Below are 22,757 nucleotides of genomic sequence, written 5' to 3' on the forward strand. Positions count from 1 at the left end.
CTCAGAATTGTCCTGGATCATTGTATTGCTGCTAGCACAGAAGTCCATTACATTTGATTTTACCATAGTGTATCAGTCTCTGTGTACAATGTTTTTCTGGATCTGCTTCTTTCACCCTGCATCAGTTCCTAGATGTCTTTCCAGTTCACATGGAATTCCTCCAGTTTATTATTCCTTTGAGCACAATAGTATTCCATCACCAGCATATACCACAATTTGTTCACCCATTCCCCAATTGAAGGGCATACCCTCGTTTTCCAGTTTTTTGCCACCACAAAGTGTGGCTAAAAATATTTTTGTACAAGTCTTTTTATCTATGATCTCTTTGGGTACAAACCCAGCAATGCTATGGCTGGATCAAAGGGCAGGCAGTCTTTTGGAGCTCTTTGGGCATAGTTCCAAATTGCCATCCAGAATGGTTGGATCATTTCACAACTCCACCAGCAATGCATTAATGTCCCAATTTTGCCAAACTCCCTTACAACATTTATTACTCTCACCTGCTATCATTTTAGCCAATCTGCTAGGTGTAAGATGATACCTCAGAGTTGTTTTGATTTGCATTTCTCTAATTATTAGAGATTTAGAACACTTTATCATGTGCTTATTGATAGTTTGGATTTCTTTATCTGAAAACTGCCTAGTCATGTCCCTTGCCCATTAATAGATTGGGGAATGGCTTGATGTTTTTATACAATTGATTTAACTCCTTATATATTTGAGTAATTAGGCCCCTGTCAGAGTTTTTTGTTATAAAGATTTTTTCCCAATTTGTTGTTTCCCTTCTGATTTTGGTTGCATTGTTTTTGTTTGTACAAAAGCTTTTTAATTTAGTATAATCAATCATCCCATTCACATTCAGAGTTATAATTATCAGTTGTTTATTTTACATTTTGTAATTTTCTCTAACTCTTGCTTGGTTTTAAAATCTTTCCTTTCCCAGAGATCTGACAAGTATACTATTCTGTGTTCACTTAATTTACTTATAGTTTCCTTCTTTATATTCAAGACATTCACCCATTCTGAATTTATCTTGGTGAAGGATGTGAGGTGTTGATCTAAACCTAATCTTTCCCATATTGTTTTCCAATTTTCCCAGCAGTTTTTGTCAAATAGTGGATTTTTGTCCCAAAAATTGGGCTCTTTGGGTTTATCATACACTGTCTTGCGGACATTACTTACCCCAAGTCTTTTCCACTGATCCTCCCTTCTGTCTCTTAGCCAGTACCATATTGTTTTGATGACTGCTGCTTAATATCTGATACTGCTAGGCCACCTTCCTTCACATTTTTTCTCATTATTTCCCTTGATATTTTTGATCTTTTGTTCTTCCAAATGAACTTTGTTATAGTTTTTTTCTAATTCAGTAAAAAAGTTTTTTGGTAGTTTGATAGTTATGGCACTGAATAAGTAAATTAATTTGGGTAGAATGGTCATTTTTATTATATTAGCTTGTCCTACCCATGAGCACTCAATATTTTTCCAATTGTTTAGATCAGTTTTAATTGTTTGGAAAGTATTTTGTAGTTGTATTAATATAATTCCTGTGTTTGTTTTGGTAGATATATTCCTAAGTATTTTATATTGTACCCTAGGGTGATTTTAAATGGTGTTTCTCTTTTTACCTCTTGCTGCTGTGATGTGTTGGAAATATATAGAAATGATGATGATTTATGTGCATTTATTTTGTATCCTGCAACTTTGCTAAAGTTGTTGATTATTTCTACTAGCTTTTTAATTGATTCTCTAGGATTTTTTTTATAAACCCTTGTACTTCAGTGTATTGTCTCATAGGTGGAAGATTGGTAAGGGTGGGCAAGTGACCTGCCCAGGGTCACACAGCTGGGAAGTGGCTGAGGCCGGGTTTGAACCTAGGACCTCCTGTCTCTAGGCCTGACTCTCACTCCACTGAGCTACCCAGCTGCCCATCTCTAGGATTTTTTAAGTAGGCCATCATATCATCTGCAAAGAGTGATAGCTTAGTCTCCTCATTGCCTATTTTAATGCCTTCAATTTCTTTTTCTTCTCTAATTGCTACTGCTAGTGTTTCTAGTACAATGTTAAATAACAGAGGCGATAATGGGCATCCTTGTTTCTCTCCTGATCTTATTGGGAAGACTTCTAATTTATCCCCATTGCATATGATGCTTGTTGATGGTTTTAGATATATACTGTTTATTGTTTTTAGGAAAGGTCCTTCTCTTCCTATAATTTCTAGTGTTTTCAAAAGGAATAGATGTTGTATTTTGTCAAAGGCTTTTTCAGCATCTATTAAGATAATCATGTGATTTTTGTTTGTTAGCTTGTTGATATAGTCAATTATGTGGATGGTGTTCCTAATGTTGAACCATCCTTGCATTCCTGGTATAAATCCCACCTGATCATGGTGGATGATCCTCTTGGTCACTTGCTGGAGTCTTTTTGCTAGTATTCTACTTAAGATTTTTGCATCTATGTTCATTAGGGAGATAGGTCTGTAGTTTTCTTTGTCTGTTTTGATATACCTGGCTTTGGAATCAGTACCATATTTGTGTCATAAAAGGAGTTTGGTAGGATTCCTTCTTTGCTTATTATATTATATAAAATAATTTGTAAGTATTGGGATTAGTTGTTTTTTAAATGTTTGCTAGAATTCACTTGTGAATCTATCAGGTCCTGGTGATTTTTTCTTAGGGAGTTCTTTAATGGCTTGTTCAATTTCTTTTTCTGATATGGGATTATTTAAGTGTTCTATTTCTTCTGCTGTTAATCTAGACAATTTATATATTTTTAAATATTCATCCATATCACCTAGATTGCTATATTTATTGCCATATAATTGGGCAAAATAGTTTTTAATGATTGGCTTGATTTCCTCTTCATTAGAGGTGAGGTCTCCCTTTTCATCTTTGATACTGTTAATTTGGTTTTCTTATTTCCTTTTTTTATTAGATTGAGTAGTACTTTGTCAATTTTATCTGTTTTTTCAAAATACCAGCTTCTGGTCTTATTTATTAATTCAATAGTTCTTTTACTTTTGATTTTATTAATTTCTCCTTTGATTTTTAGTATTTCTAATTTAGTTTTCATTTGGGGATTTTTAATTTGTTCATTTTCTAGTTTTTTAATTTGCACGTCCAATTCATTAATCTCTGCCCTCCCTAATTTGTTAATATATGCACTCAGTGATATAAATTTTCCCCTTAGAACTGCTTTGGCTATATCCCATAGGTTTTGGTAAGAAGTCTCATCATTGTCATTGTCTTCAATGCAATTATTAATTGTTTCTATGATTTGTTCTTTCACTAAATTATTTTGGAGAATCATATTATTTAATTTCCAATTAGTTTTTGGTTTGCCTCTCCATGTATTCTTACTAATAACTATTTTTGTTGCATCATGATCTGATAAGCTTGCATTTATTATTTCTGCTTTTTTGCATTTGTTTGCCATGTTTCTATGCTGTAGTAGATGGTCTATCTTTGTGAATGTTCCATGTGCTGCTAAAAAGAATGTCTATTCCTTTTTGTCCCTATTTATTTTTCTTCATATATCTATTGATTCTAATTTTTCTAGGATTTCATTCATCTCTCTTATCTCTTTCTTGTTTATTTTTTGGTTTGATTTATCTAAATCTGGTAGGGGAATGTTGAGGTCTCCCACTAGTATAGTTTTGCTATCTATTTCATCCTTGAGCTCCACTAACTTCTCCTTTAGAAATTTGGATGCTATACCGTTTGGTGCATATATGTTGAGTACCAATATTTCTTCATTGTTTATATTGCCTTTTATTAGGATGTAATTACCTTCCCCATCTCTTTTAACCAGATATATTTTTACTTTGGTTCTGTTAGAGATTATGATAGCAACCCCTGCCTTCTTTTTCTCATTTGAAGCCCAATAGATTTTGCTCCATCCTTTCATTTTTACTCTGTGTATGTGTGCCTGTCTCATGTATGTTTCTTGTAGACAACATATGGAAGACTTTGGTTTCTAATCCACTCTGCTATTTGCTTCCATTTTATGGGTGAGTTCATCCCATTCACATTCAGAATTTTAATTATCAACTGTGTATTCCCAGAAAATCTGATTCTCTCCTTGTCCTGTCCTTTCTTCTTTCACTGTTTCCTTCTATACCAGTGGTTTGTTTTTAATCAGTTCCCCTAATCTCCTCCCTTGTTGTACTTCCCTTTCTTCCCCCTCTCTTCTTATTCCCCTCTTATTTTTCTTTAAAGATATGCCGTGTGCCCCTTCCCCCAGCCTTCTCCTTCCCTAGTATTGTTTCCCTCCCCACCAGTCCATTTGTTACCCTTGTACTTTTCTATAGGGCACGAATCAGTTTTCTGCTCCAATGCATCTGATTGTTCTTCCCTCTTTAAGTTAATTTCAATGCACTTAAGAATTAAATATTTCCTTTCTCCAACCTCTTTACCCTTCCACTGTCTTCTCCCCTGTTCTCCCCATGCACTTCTTTATGAAATATAAATTTACTTCATTTTGTCTGTTTTCCCCTTTCTCTTAATATTATCTTCTTTTTTTACCTCTGTTTTTGTATATGTGTATATATATATATATATACACACATATACATACATACATATATCTTGACATTTCATCCTATACAGTTTGTCCTTGTTCCCTCTAATTATACTTCTTCTATCTACCCTGTTGGTAATAACAATTTTTAAGAGTTTCCAATATCTTCTTTTCTTATAGGGATATAAGTCAATTGAGCTTATTGGGTCCCTTAAAGAAAAGGTTTTTTGTTTTTTTGTTTTGGTTTGTTTTGGTTCCCCAACACCCCCCCAACTCTTTTATTTACCTTATGGTGATTCTCTTGAGTTCTGTGTTTGAGAAGCAAACTCTCTGCTTAAGTCCGGTTTTTTCTTTATGAATGCTTGGAAGTCTTCAATTTGTTGAATGACCATACTTTCCCCTGCAAGAATATAGTCAGTTTTGCTGGATAGTTAATTCTTTGTTGTAGACCTAGCTCTCTTGCTTTCTGGAATATTGTATTCCATGCCTTCCTGTCCTTCAATGAAGATGCAGCCAGATCCTGTGTTATCCTAACTGTGGTTCGCTGGTATCTGAACGATTTCTTCTTAGCAGCTTGTAATATTTTTTCCTTGGTCTGGTAGTTTTTGAATTCGGCTATAATATTTCTGGAGGTTGTCAGTTGTGGATTAAATGTAAGAGGTGATCTGTGGATTCTTTTTATTTCCACTTTTCCCCCTTGTTTGAGAATGTCAGGACATTCTCTTGTTCTCTTGTATAATTTCCTGTAGGATGACGTCCAAACTTTTCTTTTTGTTATGATGTTTGTAATGCATGGTTGCAGCAAAAGCTCTTGCTTTTGCAAACCAACTGTAGCAGCCCTGACAGTTGGAAGGAATAGAATGTTGACTCTGGCCTCATGACAAAACCATTGGAGCCTGGGGGTATAAATATTCCTGCAGAACAAACTGAGGGGCCTTTTGCTTTTGGGGCATTTGGGGCTTTGCCTGATTTCCCTTGACTTATCCCTTGATATCCTGCTATTCCCTGGATTTTCCCATTGGGCCCTGGGAGGAGGGTATTCTGGTGGGTGGAGATCATGGGAATTAGCTTCTGTAGGCAGGCAGGACAACCTAAATCAAACCATCCCCTTATCTAGTGATCTGATAAACCTTATTATCTCAGGGCAGTGAAATTATCCCTGACTGAGGATGAGAATGGAGCTGGCCTTCCTCAGTCTGATTCCCTCTTCTGTGACCCTTCCCCAGCACCTGGTTCTCCCCTAGCAGCAGTTACCAAATCTTAAACCCTTTTCCCCTCAGCTTACCCTTGGCTTTAATAACCCCCCTTTAGCTTTTATACAAAGAGCTTCTGGTGAATCATTGTACCCACTACTAGGGCAAAGGCTGAAGAGGGAAAGAAATAACTTTAATTTATTTCTTGAGGGCTAAACCAGGCATCCATCTTGGATAGGAAGGGAACTGTCTTTCATTTCCTGTACGCTGGGAGTAACTCTACAGAAGGGAGGGGCTCTTTACTCCTCCCTCAAGGGTGCTTAGAAATAGCAGCAGGCAGGCTGAATAAAACCGTCAGCCAGGCTCTCACAATCTCTGGCTGACCTAAGTTGCTCTGTACTAGGAGACAGCTTTCCCTGCCTGAAGACCCAGCTGGCACCACCCAGAGCCCTCAATACAAGCCTCATTAATTAGTTGCCTGTATATACTTCCTTTTATTCCATAACATGTTCCAGCAGACCAATAATTCTTAAGTTGTCTCTTTGAGATCTGTTTTCCAGATCTATGTTTGTGTCAATGAGGTGTTTCATTTTTCCTCAAATTTTTCATTTTTAAAATTTTGTTTTATATATTCTTGCTGCCTTGTGAAGTCATTTGCTTCTATTTGATGAATTCTAATTTTTAAAGACTGAATTTCATCCCTGGCTTTTTGCTCATCCTTCTCCTTCTGGTCTGCTTTTCTTTGTAGATCATCTTTCACCTTCATTGCCTCATTTTTCAGCTGGTCAATTTGGGCTTTTAAGACGTTATTTTTTTGTTTTAGATCATGTATTTCCTTTTCCCAATTGTCTTCTGCTTGTGTTGATTGTTTTCTGAGTTCTTGAATTAATTGAATTTTGAGTTCTTTAATTAATTGAATTTTAAGTTCTTCCAAAGCCTGTGTCTATTTCACTGAAGTTTCTATGTTTTTTCTTGGTGTTCCTTTATCTTCTTCTGATCCATTTGCTTTTTGTTCAATTTCTGTATAGAAGCTGCTGATTGTAGTTTCTTTTTTCTTTTTCTGATTCACAGGCCCCACTTCTGCGTATGCTTCAATGATCTACCCAAGACTTACTCTCAGCCACCTGACGCACACTTTCTCTGCTTTCACTTCAACTCCTCAATCTCACCACCACAGATCTCAAGTTTTCACCAACTCCAACACAGGCTAGACTCTACCCCCCAAATGTTCTCTCAATGCCCCCTCTCTGATTGCCACCACAGCCTCTCCTTCTCCTTCCTCATTTCTTTCCTCACAGCAGCCAGGCCAGCTCACCAAACATCCCAACACTGCCTGTACCAGTCCTAGGTCTACGTTCTGTTATTCTGGATGATTCCTAGGGCACTGAAGTCACTTCCTGCTCCTGCAATGGGGACAAGTGAGGAAGGTCTTTTTCCTTTTAGTAGCAGCAGCACCTGTGTGAGTCTGCCTTCTTCCCCAGTCCTATAGCAGCCTGACACTGGGCCTCTAATCCTACATAGACATTCATTAATGTTTTAAAGGACTAGTAATTCCCAACATCCATGGAATAGCAGGCACCACAGCAGATAATGTGTGCCTAATGGCTGATGTTAAGAGCAGGAATTCTTTGTGGAAAAGGCATAGCTCTGACCCTGAAGTGCATAAAATAAAATACACAGGGCTACAAAGGAATCCTATTATACTGAAATAGTTATCAAAAGATATATATTTCTCAAAAAAACCTTACTTTCTGTCTTGGAATCAATACTGGTTCCAAGGCAAAAGAGCAATAACGGCTAGGCAATGGGAGTTAAGTGACTTGGTAATAGCTAGGAAGTATCTGGGGTCAGATTTGAACCCAGCACCTCCCATCTCTAGGCCTGGTTCTCAATCTCCTGAGCCACCCAGCTATCCTCAAAAGAAATACATTTTTTAAAAACTAAGTTCATGAAGACTTGATGAGAATTCCTGATCTAGAGCATTTCTGTAGTGTCTTAAGGCTTTAAAAAAACTATGGAGAGACTTTAATTTTTGTTGTTGTTATTGTTTGCTAGTTTTCAGTTGTATCCCATTCTTTGAACCTCCTTTTGGGGTTTTCTGGGTACAGCTACTCTAGTGATTTGCCATTTCCTTCTCCAGCTCATTTTACAGATGACGAAACTGAGGTCAACAGAGTCCCTCTGTTAGTAAATATCTGAGCTAGATAGGAATTCAGGAAGATGAGCCTTCCTGACTTCAAACCCAGCACTCTATCCACTGTGCCAACTAGCTGCCCTTCAATTCAATAAGCATTTTTAAAAGTACCTACTATGTGCAAGTCACTGTGGCTATGCTCTGGAACCAGCTCCAAGCTGCTTTCAATAGCCAGTTGTCAAAATTTTATTTTCTTTTTAAAAAACTCTTACTTTCTCTCTTAGAACTGATACTAAGAAGAAGCTAGGTATCTTAGTGTATAGAGTCAGGATTGGAGCCTCCAGATCTTGGGTTCGAATTTGACCCCCAGACAATTCCTAGCTGTATGACCCTGAGCAAGTCACTTAACCCCAATTGCCTACCCCTTTCCTCTCTTCTACCTTGGAACTGATACTTAGTATTGCTTTAAAATAAACCTTGCCTTCTGTCTTAGAATTAATAGTAGGGAACGGTATTGATTCTAAGATGGAAGGAAAGAAGTTTTTGCTTTTGTTTTTAATGTATTAATTTGGCAGTTATGTGGACGATGGATTGGAGAAGGAATTTACTTGTGTAAGACTGAATGGCTCTAAGTATTGGAGCCAGGGGTCAGAGCACAACCGCCCAGAATCTCAGAGCTGAAAGGATTCTTGGAGGCCCCAAATCTCCTGCCATCTTTCAAATTCATTGTTATTTCCACTGTCCTTTACTGTCTCTCAAAAGTATGTGGCAGAATTGTGTTCACCTTGGCCTGGCAGGGAGGGAGAACTCACTGGACAGGAGACAGATGTAGCCACACAAGGTGGACGAATCCAAGAGAAGGAAGAAAACTTCCTCTCAGAAACCACAGTGGCTTCCTGCCCACACACCAGCACTAGTCGGTTGGCCTCCTGGTCTCTTATCACCTTATCAGCTTGAATCTAGGGGACTGTGATGAAGGCTAGGAAACAGAACCAGGGCAGAAATCTGGGGCCCTGAGTCTCTGAGTCTCACATCTGGGCCAGGGTTGCGGGTGGAGAGGCAGAGGCACTCGTGGGGGCAGGAAATCCGTTGTGACTTGTGCAGTAGCTCTCTATTGTGCCCAGGGACCCTGGCACTTCACTGGTGAGTCATAGCTGCCCAGCCCTATTCCTCCATGCAAGCCAGGGGCGAGAAGCTGTGATGGCTCAACGGGACAGGAGCAGGTCTCAGAGTGGGGGCAGGGCTGGAAGGACTGGGCAGGAATTCACCAGGGCAACTCAGGACATGGCCATGAATCTCCCTGCTGAGTTCTGACATTGTTTAGAACACAGCCCTGGAACAGAGTGTGGCTCCCTGGATTAGGAATCAGGAGAATCAAGTTCAAGGCTCTGTTAGAGCCTCGCATTTGGAAACACCACTGCTCTCCTGGCCTTAGTTTCTACTCTGCAAAATGAGGATAGCTTTTTTTTTTCTTTACCAAATTCCCTCAGAAGATATAGTGTAGGGGCAGCTGGGTAGCTCAGTGGATTGAGAGTCAGGCCTAGAGACGGGAGGTCCTAGGTTCAAATCCAGCCTCAGACCCTTCCCAGCTGTGTGACCCTGGGCCAGTCACTTGACCCCTATTGCCCACCCTTACCACTCTTCCACCTAGGAGCCAATACACAAAAGTTAAGGGTCTAAAAAAAAAGAAGATATAGTGTAAAAAATTTCAGTAAGGTCAGAGAGATGGAGAATACTCTGGAAAGTAAAAAGTGCCACAGATGGATGGAACTGTTGTCATTGCAATGCCTAGCTTAAAACAATCAGAGAACAAAGAATGTCTGATTTGGAAGGGACCTGAGAATCTAGATGAGCAGACTAGCAAGGGACCTTTGAAAAGAGAATGTCAGAGGCAATTAGGTGGCTCAGAGGATAGAGCCAGGATGAAAGAGAGAAGGTCCTGGGTTCAAGCCTGGCTTTAGATACTTCCTAAATGTATGACCCTGGGCAAGTCACTTGACTGCAGTTGCTTAGCCCTTACCTCTCTTTTGCCTTGAAACTGATACTTAATATAGATTGTAAGAGAGAAGGTAAAGATTTTTTAAAAAGGGAAGGGAAGGGAAATAAAGGGAAGAGAAGGAAATGGAAAAGAAGGAAAGGCAAGGCAAGGGAAGGGAACATAGAATGTCAAAGCTTGTGATAAGCTTTGTCACACCTTATAACATTGCACATAATAATTATGATGATAATGGCAATCCATTTGTAGCACTCATTTTTCTCACCTATACTTGTCCCACTTAGCTCACAGGATTGGGGTAGGACTAAATGAGGTCATACATGTCAAGTGCTTTGTAAACACTGGTTAGCATTACCCCCACCATTATGGTACTCCACAAATGCCAGGATGCTTTTTTCTAAATGCTTGTTTGGCTTGGAAGTTAAGCCCTCCCTGAAAATCAGCCCATTATTAGGCCAACAGGAAAACCCCTGACTATCTTTAAGACAGAACTGTAAGCATCAAGCTACTGATTTTTGAGATCTGGACAGACATCAAGATTGTCTTTTCGCAACCGTGCTCCAGGACATCACGGCAGAGGGTAAATGTTCAGTTGCCTTCGAGGTCTAGCCATCTGACCCTATAACAATATTAATGGATACATGTATGTATGTATGTGTATGTCTCACTACCCCATATGCTAGGTACTTTTTACAAACAGTTAATCCTCACAACTCTGAGGGGGGTAAGTGCTATTTTTAATATTCTCATTTTACATTTGGGGAAACTGAGACAGAGATTAAATGACATGCTCTAGGTCATATAGCTAGTAGATATTTGAGGCTGGATTTGAACTCAGGTCTTCCTGACTCTTAAGTCTAGAACTCTACCATTGCATCACCTAGCTGCCTATTCCAAAGTCAGGAAGATCTGGGTTCCATTCCCACCTCTGTTCTTTAATAACTGTGTGACACTAGACAAATCCCTTAACCCCTTAGTGCCCTGAAGCAACTATATTAATATTAGATGTTGAAGAACATATACTGACTGCTCTGATATAATTTTTCCTTAGGAGCTCCTTACATAAATGAACTAGCACAGGTAGCAACCCCTCTGGAGCTTCTTCCTTGATTCTCATTTTCATTGGTGAGTCAGGTTCCTAGAAAGATACTGGTTATGACTTCCCACAGGATTCTAGGAGTAGTCATGAGGGATTGTGGTTTCTAACTCTGTGGCTCATGAGCCCCCATTGGCATGCTTCCCAAGACCAATCAACCAGTTGATATCAACTAAGAAAAGTAGTTGGTACAGAAATAACTGCCTTCAACTCCCCCACAATTCGGGGTATACTTTTTCTCCCATACATACAATATCCTTGGGGAGAGTGGGTTTAAACTTAAAGCACAAGGTAGCCAGTCATACATACATACATATAAAACATATACAGTTGAAGAGAACCTCTAAAATCTGGGTCCTAGAAGGGGTTTTTCTCTTTATGCTGCCAATCTGAAAAATAACCAGAATTACCAGATCAATTATAGAATACCTCTTTAATCAGGATGAGGGAGATAATGCTCAAAGTCATCACACAGAGATACCTCTGGGAGCTCAGGAAATATATCAGTTATGGGAATTTCCACTGAATTAAAAAACTTGGGGTCATATAAATACTTTAGGGAGTATATGAAAGAAAAGACAACTGACTGGTTATGTAAAGGCTTAGGAAAGAAGATGTAGCCAGAGGCTAGGATGTCTGGGAGCAGCTTAGATACAATAGAAGAAATTAAGAACACAACAAGGGTACTTAAGATTTGATTATATCCCTAATTCTCTCTAAGGTGATCATGGGGTAATTGAGGGCTCAGTACCTTTTTACAAATTCAGTTCCTCAGCTTATGACAAAGAATGCTATCCACCTCCAAAGGAAACTGTTGGAGTAGAAATACAGATTAAAACACCCGATTTATCACTTGTTTATTTGGGGTACATGTTTTAGGGTTTGGGTTCTATAAGATTATTAATTTACAAAAATGAATGATATGGAAATAAAAAATATTTTAAAATGTTGTTAGATGAATACTTGTGAATAACTAATTCTGACTTGTATGAATATTCAGATCATCTACAAAGGACGTATGAAGAAAGATGCTATTATAAGGATGGGATATGAGACAAAAAGAGCCAGAAGAAGACCATTGGTGACAGTTGGTGACAGTTGGGACCAGAGAGGATTCTGGGTAATTCTCCAGGAGAGGAAGGAGGAGGGAAGGATTTCAGGGAGAGGACTGGAGAGAGGGAGGAGGAGAACATCTCAGCTCGAATCCAGTCCTGAGGGCTTCCTGAGGATCTTTCTTTGGACACTGATACCCTGATTCCCTGGTCAAAGGCTTCCCATTGCTTCTCACCCAGTAAGACTTTAACCATTGAGTCAGTTAAGTTCCACTTCCAGAGAAATAACTGATATATGAAAGTATAGGTTGTAGGGTTTCACATGTATATCTCTATCAAATGTTGGCTTTTTTGTTAGTGTGGGGTTGGGAGGGAAGAAGAGAGATAGCTCCAAACTCAAAATGTAACCAAAAGCTAAATAAAATTAATATTTTAAAGAATAATAAATAAACATTTATTAAACACTTCAAAAAAAGCAAATTCAGTTCCTCAAGATAGAAGTTCAACATGTAGGAACCAGATGAGACCTATTCATATTCAATTTGGCTTGTTCAGTCTGGGATAAGGGTCAATCTGGGGATTCTGGAAGACAAGTTTTTGGGGACTAGGGCTAGACTGGGGGTTATAGAAAACAAGGCTGGCAGTGCTGTCTTCATGAGTACCCTTTAGGTGTGGCTCTCTATTGGGTTACAAAAACTTGTGAAGATGGGATTAACTCTCCCCTCCCCACTTTTAGATCTAATCTCCAGAAGCGTATACACCCCACTTACACTTAAGTGGAGGAGGTCTGTGACCCACGTGTGCAAAAGTGGGTGATGAATCAGAATCAACTGACTGCCCTCTGGGCAGTCCTAAGCAAAGTTTTAGCTATAATTGGTACACCTAAAGTAAGAGGAAGGCACAGGAAGTGACAAAAGGAATGTTCTTTAAAATGGCCAGAACTTTCTGTGATGCTCTCTTTCGCCTTGAACTGAACCCTGGAGGAGCTCTGGCTGAGGATCTTGGACTGCTTTCTATTTCTCCTTAGAACTACCACGTGGGTGAGTGAAAAAGACTGATTCCTTCCTGGACTTTCTGAAGGGACTAGCCTCAGGTGAGGCCTCCCCTCTTAGGAGAGGCTTTGTGGCTGAAGCCCTTGCTTTATTCATCATTGAGCCTTCAGCTCAAGGCTGAGGCCCCTCCAGCTGAGGACTAATTAGCCCTGCCTTGGTTGAACCAGAGCAAAATACTTAGAATGTTAGGTTAGATACCTTACCCTATCTTCTCTTTGATTTTCTTACTTTCACTCTCTGTCCTTATATAAAAAAAATTACCATAAAATCATTTTGTAATTGAGTAATAAATTCCTGGTGACCATACTCTTAAATAACTTAGTCTAATCCTTTAATTTTTTTTTTAAATTTTAAACCCTTAACTTCTGTGTATTGACTTATAGGTGGAAGATTGGTAAGGGTAGGCAATGGGGGTCAAGTGACTTGCCCAGGGTCACAGCTGGGAAGTGTCTGAGGCCGGATTTGAACCTAGGACCTCCTGTCTCTAGGCCTGGCTCTCAATCCACTGAGCTACCCAGCTGCCCTAACCCTTTAATTTTAACCTCTTACATTGCTGCCTCCCTTTATAGACTGATACCTTTGCCTCTCCCATAGGCAACATATCTCTCCATCAAGAAGGGATGACATGCCTGAAGCTGTTATTTGTATCCAGTTGAATGTCTTTCCAAATCTGTCTACAAGATCTCTCCCTGTGCTGAGCCACTGTCACTCAGGCTGCCACTGTTTCTGCCTCCAGGTGCTGGCAGAAGCTCTTATGGTTAGGATGGATCTCCTGAACTCACATGGTTGCCTGGGCATAACCATATCAGACTACTCATTCACCAGAGATCCAGAAAGATCGAGTAACATAAAACAAAATGGGTTTGCTTGTAAGAATGAATCCCCAAATTTGAAAAAGCTTTAGAAGGAAATTATATTTTCATGTGATAGAGAAGGAAAGGTGGAAGGAGGGTCCTGGTCCAGTCTCTAGGAGGTTCACATCATATATGTAAAGGTGAATTACCAGGGAAGTTAACTAAATATTATCTGTGGATTCACAGTGGAGTGTGAGGGTGACAGGAATGACAGATGACAGGACTAAACAAGGTAGGGAGACCAGGTTTAAAGTTCAGAGAACAATACAAGACCACTAACCCTAAAAGTAGGAGTTAAGCTGTTTTGTAGAGAGAGCAATTCTCAGGGAAGGTCTATTGAGAAGTATATTAACAAGCAGAAACATTCAAATTAAGACCATTTGAAATGTAAGCATAATCATTTACTCCCTCCTGTCCCTCCTCACCCCTTAGGTTACAATGTATCTTAAAAAGTGGTGTTCTTTTTCAATAATTAAAAACATTTTTTTAAATTTTAAACCCTTACTTTCTGTATTAGTACAAACTTTAAGACAGAAGTGCAAGGGCTGGGCAAACAGGGTAAACAATTTGTCCAGGGTCAAATAGCTAGGAAGTGTCTCGGGTCAGATTTGAACAGAGGCCCTCCCAAATCCAGACCTGGAATTCTTTCCACTGAGCCACCTAGCTGTCCCCAAGAGGGGCATTTGTGATGCAATTTGATCTCCCACTTCTGTATTATAAAAAGGAAATTTCCTTCAAGAATGCTTCACAGGATATAAAATTCTAAGCACATTAGATGTAAATATCTATGAGAGGGTAAAACAAAGGTAATCTGTTTGGTGCAGTGGGTATAGAATATACTGATTTGGAACAGGAGGATCTGAGTTTGAATCCTGGTTCTGCCACTTTATAACTGGTGTGACCTTGGGTAACTTACTGGACCTGAGCTCCTTCTTTTGTAAAATGAGGGATTTGGGCTAAATGATCTCTAAGGTCTCTTGTTGGGTACTGAAGCTGGGAAGTATTAGAGCCAGAATTTGAACTGGGCTCCCCTTGATGGTCTGATATCCACTTTACCATGTGTAGAAGATAGCATATCAGAGTTGGCAGGTGTCTTAGAACATTAAGAAACCCAGGTAGCTGACTCCCCGTCATTTATCCTTCCAACTAATTCCTTTGTGCCAGATCTTTATCCCTCTCAGTGTGGGAGAGAGAGTGACAGGTGGAATGCAGATTCTATTTCTAAAGAAGATACTTGAGCCTGGGCAGATTTCTCAAGGTCTCCTGGGGCAGTAGCTAGGACCAGCCTTCCTTTCTCCTTTCCTGGAGGTCAAAAAAAACATCTCTGTGAATGTCTCACAGAACCATAGGTTGACAGAGGTAGGGATTTATTTAAAGATGAACTAATCTAAAATTATCATTTTATAAAATGGGGAAACTGAGGCCCATAAAAGAGAAGGGATTAGTGTAGTATCTCACCTTAAGTCAGGGTACAATCAGTCCCAATGCCCAGGAATCCTGATTATCAATATGATGCCTCTTGCCACTAGACAAGGTTTTTGGAAGAATTCTTTTTCTCCCTCCCTCCTTTCCTTTTGCCATCCATTGAGATGGCAAGCAATGTAGTATCAATTATATATATGAAATCATGCACAACACTTTTCCAAATTAGACATGTTGCAAAAAGAAAAGCAAGAAAAATAAAGCAGAAAAAGTATGCTTCAATCTGCATTCAGATTTTATCAGTTCTCTCCTTGGAGATTGATAACATTTTCCATCATGAATCCTTCCATTTGTTTTGAATCATTGTATTGATCAGAATAGCAAAGTCTTTTACAGATGAGCATCATTATGATACTGTGGTTACAGTGTTCTCCTAGTTTTTCTCACTTTACTTTGTATCAGTTTGCATGTCTTCCCAAGATTTTCCTGAAATCACCCCCTTCATCAGTTCTCATAGCAAAATAGTATTCCATCACACTTATATACCACAATTTGTTCAGCTATTCCCCAATTGACGAGTATCCCTTCAATTTCCAATTCTCTAGCACCACAAAAAGAGCTGCTATGAATATTTTTGTACATATGGACTTATTTTGTTTTTCTTTTATCTTTTTTTGGAGTACAGACCAAGTAGTGGTATTGCTGGGTCAAAGCGTATGCGCAATTTTATAGCCTTCTGGGCAGAGTTCCAAATTGTTCTCCACTCCACCAACAGTGCAATAGTGTCACAATTTTTTCCCACATCTTCATTAGCATTTGCCATTTTCCTTTTTCTGTCATATTAGTCAATCTTATAGGTTTCATGTATTATTAATTTTCATTTCTTTAATAAAGAGTGATTTAGAGCATTTTTATATGACTATAGTGTTGATTTCTTCTTTTGAAAACTGCCTGTTCATACTCTGACCATTTATCAACTAGGGGATGTTTCTTATTTTTATTAATTTGACTCATTTCTTTACATATTTAAGAAATTTGCTGAATTCTGCTCCCCTCCTCCAAGTTTCCTACTTTCCTTCTAATCTTGGTTGCATTGATTTTGTTTGTGCAAATTTTAAAAAATTTAATGTAACAAAATTATTCATTTTACCTCCCATGATCCTCTCATCTCTTTTTTGATCATAAGTTCTTCCTTTATCCATAGATCTGATAGGTATCTTTTTCTACGCTTCCCTAATTTGCTTATGATATCACCATTTTATGTCTAAATATGTTTCACTTATTTGTCTTACATAGTCTACTGAATGTGGAATAGCGGAAATGGAGGTTCATGAACTAATAAGTTGGGCTGCTCAGTCCCTTTCTTCCGTACCTAACATAATTATAACCTTCTTTCTCTTTCCTTCCATCTATCTAACCATTCATTCATCCATCTAGCCATCCATCCATTCACTCACCCAATCAACCCATAAGCCACAGAATTATAGATGTTAGATGTAGAAGGTCCTTAGATACCATGTTCCAAGGGGGAAACACTATATTAGGAATAAGAAGATCTGGGTTCAAATCCTGATGCTACTACTATGGGACTTAGGGACCTAAGCTTCAATTTTGAAGGGGTTGAGCTAGATCAGTGATGGAAAACCTTTTAAAGATGGAGTGCCCTGACCCCCCCCTTATCCCACACAGGGGAGGGAGAAAGTTCTCCCATTAGGCTGCTGGATGGGTAAAGTGAGGAATTTCCTCAGCAAGTATAGAGAGGGGGAAGAGAATGACTTGAGCTCTCTGCTCCCCTCAAGCTCTGCCACCTTTGAGCTGCCCACCTTACCCACTGTGTGCTCCCATTGGCTGCTGGTCAGAGGAATGGGGTGGGGGGCAGTGTTTGAAAAAATGTAATAGTCAGGCACAGTGGAGAGGAGGAGGAGAATAGCTCCACCTGAGTTCCCCTGCTTTTCTAGTAATGAACTTTGGTGGGGGCAGTGGCTGTGTGCTCACAGAGAGTGCTCGGCATGCCACCTTGGGCACCTTTGCCATAGGTTCACCATCACTGGGCTAGACGATCTCTAAGCTTGGAATATAGGTTAGAGAGTAGAAAGAGACTTTAGAACTCAGCTTTTTCAATTCCTTTATAGACAAAACTGAGACCCAAAAAAGCCACATTTCCAAGACTAGACAGGGAGCAAATAGAAAAGACAAAATCTTAACCTGGGTCTTCTGACCACTGCTGTCCCTCCTCTGGCCCCCAATAAACTTCCCACCAAATTGTCCTAGGAATATTATATGACCATTGATCCAGGATGGAAAGGGACCTCAAAACCCATCCCAACTTTTTCATTTTACAGTTAAGTTCACTTAGTTTATTAGTAGCTAAGCTGGGATTTGAGTTCATGTCCTGCTTTTTCTCCCCTATTCTATGCACAAATATTTACTTACTTCTCCTTAATGCAGGACTTTAATGTGGCTATTCAAGAACTTTGCTATCTGGGAACTCAGAATCTAGATAGGGAATCCAACAGGCACAAGCATACACACACAATTGTGTGATTAGAGGTGACCACCAGGAAAGGAGTGCTCAGAAGAAGGAAAACTCCAGATGGAGGAGGGGTCAGGGATCATATAGCCTCATACATTTAAAGGCCTAAGCATCCTCAGAGGTGATCTAGTCCAATCTCTCATTTTATAGATAAGGAAACTTCAGTCCAGGCTGGTTATGTCATTTATCTAAGGTCACATTAGTAATAAGGGACATGGATAGGATTTGAAATCAGGTCCCCTCAATCTAGTTGGTGCTTTATGGTATCATTCGACCTCTCAGAGAGGACTGCTTGGAACAAAGGTCTTTGGAGTTCAACCTTAAAGGGAAGGGAAGATTTCACTAGGCTAAGATACAATGGAATCAACTCCAAAGTCAAAAGATGCTGGAGGTCCACTTGCCTGGGGTGCTGTAGAGGAGATTCTTGTTCAGGCACTGGTAGGGCTATTGAGTTTTCTTCCAGTAGAGAGTTTCTGTGGTTTCTTGTTGGGGGCTGGGAGGAGGGCACAAGAAGAAAAGTGATTGGGATGGAAAGAAACTGGGTACCTTGGGAGCTGGTAGATAGGAGATGCTTTGCATGGGCTAATTTTGGAATAAACCCCCTGGTTGCTCTTGTGAAAATGCCTCAGTTTCTCATTGCTTTGTGTTATTTAGAATTGCCTTGGTTTCTAGATCTTGATGAGAAATATCAGGATTAACTTGACAAAACAATGACTGATGCCCTGGAAGTAACCCTGCAAATAAATGTTCCTGTACAAGAACAGTCCCTGAGCCCTTGCAAATAGTACCAAGGTTGTCTTCTTCCATATTATCAAAATGATATTATGGTCTACATTCCAAGCTGCTGGCAAGCATCTGTTGCTAGGCAGAAGTTTCTCCCTTGTCATCCAATTCCAGAGACCATCTCCCCTCTTCCTTAGAATGGTATAAAACCCATAACTTCCTACTCCTCCTCCTCTTTCTTTTCCTCCTCCTCCCCAGGCTTGGTTCTATTTCAACCTCCACACATGTGCTTGTTTTCTTTCTCTTAAAGGAAATAAACAGAGTTTCTGAGCACACTGAGACTCTCTGGTTTTTCAGGGCTAATAGGTAAAATGTCTGTGGCTCTTTGGTTTTCAGGGGAATAAGATAACTGTTCCTCTCTGGTTTTTAAGGTTTGATACTCTACAGCCTCTTGACCAAGGCTTTACCAGGCCACACTTGGCCTGCAACAAGTGGTCTGGATGTAGGCCATGTCTGACTAGACCTTCCTCCCTGGCCTAGTCAGGCTGCTAGATTCTCCTCTGATATCAAGGGCCATACATTTGCACTGGCAAAAGCAGGCAGGACAAAGGCTAGAACCACAGGGTGGAGTCAATCGAGTATGATTATGGCCTCCCACTATCCTGATCCTGTCACTGAAATCAGTGGGTCATAGGACCTAGAGCAGAAAGAAATGATTAGTTTGACAATCTTCAATCCAATTTCCTTAAGTGGCATTCAAGGCTTCCATGGTCAGACCCCAGACTCTCTCAGCAACTTTATTTCGTGACTTCTAGATCCATTTATGCCACTCATGTACTCTGTGACCTTGGGCAAGTTCATCATTTTTCTGAGCCTGCGTTAGCTCATCTATGAAGTGAGAATTGCAAAATCTGGCTTAAAATTCCTACCAGAGCCACCATGAGAATCCCATGAAATAATAGAGGACACAGTCTATTTGGGGAGTGTCAAATCCCTTACAAATGCCAGGCATGTAATTTAGCTGACATTAATTTTCTGGCCTCAAGTGGCTATTAGAACATGATGCACATTTAAGAGAGTGTCTGCTTCTCTGGGATGGTGCTAAACCCAGGCTTTTTTCTTATTCTTCTTGCTTTGAATCTACAAGAATTTATTCACAACTACTGTGTTCCATGCTCTGTGTTGGGTTATCCTGGGAGGAAATGAGAGAAACAGATTTGGCCTTCTGAGGGCTTACAGTTGAAAAGATAGAGGTAAAAATGCTTCCTAGCTGTGTGATCCTGGCCAAAACACTCAAACTCTTTTCATCTTAGTTTCCTCATCTATAAAATGGGGATAATAATAGCACCCACCTCCTAGGATTATTGTGGAGACCAAATGAGCTAATATTTGTCAAGTGCTTACCATGTGCTGGGCACAGAGTAAGCATTACATAAATATTAGTTATTATTATTATTATTATTACATATCACATCTCCCAGTAGAATGTAAGCTACTTGAGGATATCAGAGATAGTTTCATTTTTTTCTTTTTTTATTCCTAATATCTACCTCAGTACCTTGAGAAAAATTAAGTAAGCACTTAATACATATTTGCTGATGTGATTTGGATATATTATGGACCTCCTAGACAGGAGGAAGAAGTAGATAAACAGTTCAAGAAACAAGCCAGAAACCTACTTCAGAGACATGATAGAGTAGTAATGAGGAAATTCAACTGCCCAGACATCTACTACAACCCTGTCTGATGAAAGCAATGTCTGATAAATCCTGAAATGTCTTTTTTTAAACCCTTACTTTCTATCTTAGAATTAATACTGGGTATTGGTTCCAAGGCAGAAGAGTGGTACGGGCTAGGCAATGGGGGTTAAATGATTTGTCCAGGGTCACACATTTAGGAAGTGTCTGAGGTCAGATTTGAACCCAGGACCTCCTAAATTCATTTCTAACCCTAAATTCACTTCTAAATTCTAACTTATGCAGTCTTCCTTAATGTACTAATAAATTTATTTTCCCTACGGAAAAAAATAACCTTTTTGTTGTTGTTGTTGATCAATTTCTTCAAATACAAAAGGTACGATTACATTAATTGTTTACATTGCTAATTGTTTAAAAATTCATGAATATGTATTTTAAGTGCATTTATTTACACAGCATTTTGTAACTTGAACAACTTCAAGTTTTTGGTAGTTTGAAATGAGTTCTTCCAGTTGCATTTTGATTGTAACTTGTAATATTTGTGTTCAGTTTGAAGAGTAATGTACATTTTAAAAGATTTTTTCTGTATCCTGCCAATCATAATTTTATATAATAAATTCACTTCGATTTCTTAAAAAAAATTTCTCAATTCACTGAATCACCCAGCTACTCCCTCCTCCACCCCAACCCCAATGTGTCTTCACATCAATTTCATTCCTCAAAGGATGGAAGTACCGATGAGGTACCCCTACTCATGGATATCTGCCCTCCTACTTCAATTCTAGACCCGACTCTTATTAGCGAGGAAGGACTGATTGTCAGGAAGAAATTATGGAAGAAAGTAACGACTTCATCTTAGTATTCATGATGGAAAATAGAAGAAAACTAAGGACAGCATGGCATGGGTTCTGGATATGGCAGGAGCAGATTTCTAAGAGTTCAAAGAAAGATGAAGTCAGTCCCATGACCCAAGACTCTATAAGAAAAGTTGGCTCAAAAGGGAAGAAAAACTCTTAAGAATGAAATTCTAGGGAAAAAAATGCAGACTACTGGAAGACAAAAGAAGCACTTGTCTAGGGGCTAATGAAAAAACACAGGGGACTCATTTGCCAATTAAGATTTTTTTTTTTAAGTCATGCCTAGAAATTGGAAGCAAAAGCAAATGGAGGATGAGTACAAAAGAATGCGATGGTTGTAGCAGGGCAGAGGACCTGGCCATCAGAGGTCTCTGTGACCTATGAAATATGCTTCTAACAGACTGTCCTTGTTTAAGGACTTAACTTCCCCCTACTCATGGATATCTGCCCTCCTACTTCCTGGAATTTCTCCTTCCTTGTGCTTGCATTCCCCATCTAGTCCTCTTAAGCCAAGCCTTGACTAGTGTGGAGAGATTGGGCTTTATCCCAAGGGTTTCCAAAATTAGAGGGTGCTAACAATACCTAATTTTAGCACCTAATTAGGCAGCAAGGTGGTATAGGAACGGACTGGGGACTTAGAGTCAGCAAGACCCAAGTTGGAAACTTCTTTCAGCCTCAGTTTCTGCATCTGTAAAATGAGGATAATGAAAATTCTTACTTAACTGGGTTATTGTGAAGATTAAATAAGATGACAAGTAAAGTACCTTACTTTGAAGTCTTAAGGTACAATATAAATGCAAGCTATAATAATCTGCATCATAACAACATAGGAAATGATGAAGTATCTGCACACCAAGGGAGCTCCTCCTAGCCCGGCCTTGCCTTGACCCCTCTCTCTAGCAGCAGCCTCACAGTGTCTATATTCAGGACTCTAACTTTTGCATAGAGTAGAAACTGAAAAATGTTATATTGCACATTCAGTTATTCCCCTGCCACCTCCCTCTGGACGATGAGGTCTCAAAACCAGAGAAATATTCTAAAAGAGCAGCAGATGGCACACACAGTAATACTGCCCAAACCTAGCCCATTCTGGAGGACTGTGTCATTGCCTCTCTAGTGTGTTCAGGAATCTGGGGGCCTGCTATGACTATGGCCAAAGGTCATGTCCAACTCTTCCTATCATGTCAACCCCATTTTGGACTCTTCTTGGCAAAGATACTGGAATGGTTTGCCATTTCCTTCTCCAGCTCATTTTATAGGTGAAGAAACTGAGGCAAACAGGGTTTAGTGACTTGCCAAGGGTCACATAGCTATTAAGCATGTGAAGCTAGATTAGAACTCAGGACTTCCTGACTTTAGGCTCACAGCTCTATCCATTGCATCATTTATCAGCCATTTCCATTGGGTATCCTTGCCAGTGAAGTTGATTAACTGAGTTGCAAGTGTGAATTTTTTTTTTTTTTTGGTATTACCTTCCATTCTAAATAAAAGAGTTCTCTGGCTGAAATTAAGGGAGATGACTAGGTTCAGACAAACCAGTATGCTGATCTTATAGGAGGAATGTCAGACCCTCTAAAGCTCAGAACAAGCTGAGGTTGATGATGTTTCAGACAACAAAATGGACCCTTTACAG

This window comes from Gracilinanus agilis, chromosome 3, assembly GCF_016433145.1.
Source record: "Gracilinanus agilis isolate LMUSP501 chromosome 3, AgileGrace, whole genome shotgun sequence".
Classification (NCBI taxonomy): domain Eukaryota; kingdom Metazoa; phylum Chordata; class Mammalia; order Didelphimorphia; family Didelphidae; genus Gracilinanus; species Gracilinanus agilis.